A 3998-nucleotide genomic window follows, 5' to 3' on the forward strand; every position below is an offset into this window, starting at 1 on the left:
TTTCACCATTTTTTGTATTTTTTTGTTCTAGCAAAAACCACAATGCTTCGGGCCTCTAAATTAGATTTTCAGCGATCATATTTCAAAGCTATATGTTGTGACCACTCAGTTAAAATTTGGGCTCGATCCAACGGTTAAATTATTGGGAAAGGCTAATTGAATATGACTGGTCGGAGTAAAAGTCTACATAAAATACTACGGTTTTCTCTAACTCTTTACAACTCTTGATTTTATAGGGTAACAGGATGGTTGGATTTATTCTAGTGTTTAGCAATGATGAAATCACTCACGTTACCTTGGAGGGGATTGATAACCACAATGGTATTTGAGAAGAGTGTTTGCTAGATTTTATTCATCCTTATCTATCCTTTGGTTGATGGTAGAATAAAAAGGTTCTTGATTAAAATATTTATCTTGGAGGAAACCTTAGGAAACTAGATTGCCAAACCAAACTCTTGAAGGTTTCTTGATTTTTCTAATGAGTTTCTTGCGGTTCTTGAAAGATTGAAATGCCTAAGTTATTTAGAGATGGAGGTGGAGAGATAAGGAATAGCCTCTTAGAGTTTAGAATAGTGTTATGGACATTTTTACTTCATAAAATAATAAAATAAGGAGTCCCAATTCGAGTAGGAAAAGGCTCAAAACGTAACCCAAAATGCGAAAAGTGCTGCTGACTCGACCGACGTTAGTAAACAGCATAACTCTTAGCACAGAGCTCCGTTTGAGCTCCAGAAGATACCGTTGGAAAGATATTTCACGTGTTTTAAGTTTTCTCAACAAATCAAGGGGTTACGGGTTCCCGAAGTAGGCCTATCGACCATTTTCGCAAAAACACACAAACTTTCAAATTCTCCGCTAAACTCCAATGATACTAGTCTAACCTTAGTTCTAAGATACGGGATATAATGACCCGTTTAGTCGTTATAGCCTTTTTGGTATTCTTGCCCTTTCCCGAGCAATGATTAGCTCATTTTTTATTCGAGGGCATCGTTGGCACATTTCCCGAGGTGTCTAGATCGGGATTTGGGCAACTTTTGTGTAATATAGGCTTAAAGTGAAAAAGAGTTGACCCAAAGTTAACCCGATCAACCAGAGTTCTGTTGGGAATTTCAAGGCCACGGGCGCATTTGTAGCGTGTTTTTACGTGTGTCTACGTGTATGGTATGTGAGCAGATGGCCTGGGAAACTAGTCAAAAAATCGGATCAAATGGTGAAACTTGGAAAAAGTTTTTGGTATCTGATCTGCTGGTGTCCACTACAGCGGCACCGCTGGGGCGGTTATGGTGCTGCTGGAGCGGTGAAGAACTTTGAGGCTAGACAGCCGTAGCGGTCTGAGCACCGCTGGTGCGATACCGCTGGGGCCGTTATGGTGTCGTTGGAGCGATGAAGAACTTTGAGGCTAGACCGCCATAGTGGTCGAGCCTGCCGCGCGGTACCGGCGGGCGCACGATGGCGGCCCCATGGCGGCCGGTCCGCCCATGCCAATACTCTGCTTTTATTTCATAAACCCTTGAACATTCCTCATTTATTCTAAGTTCGTTCTACGGGCTAGAGAGGAGAGCTGAAGGGTTTTCTACCTATTTTTCCACTAAGGTAAGGTTCTTGGCTCCATAATCATTTAGCTTCATCTCCTAATCCTTATTCTAACCATAGAATCCTTAGAATCAAAGGAGGGTTTATGGGTTTTTTCATGAAAGAGTTCTAAAAATGAATTTACTTCTTAGATTGTAATTAATGATGTTAATATTGTTGTTTATGCTAGATAATGTTGTATCTAGGCTGGTTTATCAATAACCCATCTGTATGGAGTTGAATTTCTTGAATCAAAGTTAGGGTTCTTAGACCCAAATTTAAAGTTTCATACAAATGATGATTTTGAGAATTAATTGAGTATTCCTATGATTAAAGTAAGGAGTTTTGACCTTTTGGTATTGAATTATGTAATTTTGTCATAAAATTCCATTTTTCCTAAATTAAGGGTTGGAATTTAACCCGAATAGAAGGTAGCCAATATGGGTATCATTATTCATGGTTTTTTACATAGAATTCATATGTGATAGAGTTTGATTATTTGAAGACGCTTGAAACACAAGGCAACATGTGGGTTCGTGGTACTGTCGAGTACACGGATAGTTATGGCTTCCATCGATGTAATCCGTTAGTTTCCCATTTTTTTGTATTAGAAGGAACGGAGAATGCATGTGTAGTAAATCGGAGATTTGGAATGGAATTACTAGGATGGTATTGTTGTGTGACTTGTTTGTTCGGGCTTGTGGCCTGTAGATTCCTTAGGTTGTTTGATGTGGTTTTTCTTGAATATCGGTGGATTTATGTGACTTGGAAGTAGCGGCCAAAATTTATTTTTGTGCCTAATGATGAAAATTTCTTGTAATATGTGATTACTTGTGTTATGCCATTAATAGCGAATCTAGTGGATAAATGGGAGGATAAAATGTACCAACGATTGTGATTGAGTTCTAAATGAGTTGTGACGAAGGATTTTGAGTGTGGGGTGAGATTCGTGCTCTAAGGTAATAGGGTAGATTTAAGCTGTGAGTCGGTAATATATATCGATTGATTATTTTGTTGTGTTTGGGGCCCCAGCCACCTTGTTGTGTTGTGTTTGACGGAGTTATTGTGTTGGCTTGATGCCGTAAGTGTTGATAGAGATTAGACCACGATATTAAATCTTGATTTGGATATGTTATTGGCATACCCCTTGTGGTATTTGTGGTTCGGATACATTGTTGGCATACCCACTGATGGAAATGTGATATTGATATATTGTTGGCATAACCACTGTTGGTATTATGATATAGATACATTGTTGGCATACCCACTGTTGGTAATATGATATTGATAAATTGTTGGCATACCCACTGTTGGTATTGTGATATAATACATTGTTGGCGTACCCCATTGTTGGTACTTATGATATTGAACTTGGTTGTTGATGTTGATACATGCATTGCATATATTCTCACTCATTTATGATGCATGGCCGATACCCGGTAATGATCCGGTATCGTTGATTGAGCGAAACTAGTATTTTGATAAACTCTTTTACTTGGGTGATTGTGAGAAAGCCGATGTTTGAGGTTCAATTCCAGAATCGTTGATTGAGAGAAACTGATATTTGACAAACTCTTTTACTTGAGTAATTGTGAGAAGGCCGATGTCTGAGGTTCAATTCCGGAATCGTTGATTGAGTGAAATTGATATTTGACATACTCTTTACTTGAGTGATCTTGAGATGGCCGATGTCCGAGGTAGTCTATAGCATCGTTATTGCAAACGTGTTGATTAGATGATATCCGGAATCATTGTTAGTGAATGGACTCTCGCGGGTCCCCGAGCGGAATGCCGTGAGACTCACCTACGAGCAATTCTGGGGTTCGTCGTCATTGGGAAAAAAATCACGGGACGGGTGGCAACTTAAAAATTCGCGAGTCACCTTGGGTTGTCTTCACCGAGACGTCGATATTTAAATCCGGAGTCCATGTGTACACCTCATTTGCATGGCATGGCATCATATTCATACACATTGCAGTGCATTGCATTGATACATCTTGCATTCTAATGCATTATGGCTTGTTTGAGATGATTGGGTGTTTACTTGTGATGATTGGATTCGGATTGATTTATTCAGACTTGGCACATTTGGGATTAGATGCTTTACTTAGGCAATGATGTGTACTTGGATCTGGATTTATTGATTAAACTTGTCGAGGTATCCCATAGACCGTCCGTAAGATTAGTTATATGTTTGGTCTCTATATGATGTAGGATCACGGGTGTCTTAATGATGAGTTGACTACTAGACTGAAACGATCGATTTAATGATATGGGTGTTCCGAGATCGTTGTGAGATTGACTGGTGATTATTAGAGTGAAATTAATGCTTAAAGGTATTGATGTACAGTGTGTGGTAGATAGACGTATGACCTGATTGGGTGGTTATCATGTTTATCTGTGATTTCTTTATTGATATGTGTTAC

The sequence above is a fragment of the Lycium ferocissimum genome, chromosome 11, assembly GCF_029784015.1.
Source record: "Lycium ferocissimum isolate CSIRO_LF1 chromosome 11, AGI_CSIRO_Lferr_CH_V1, whole genome shotgun sequence".
Classification (NCBI taxonomy): Eukaryota; Viridiplantae; Streptophyta; class Magnoliopsida; order Solanales; family Solanaceae; genus Lycium; species Lycium ferocissimum.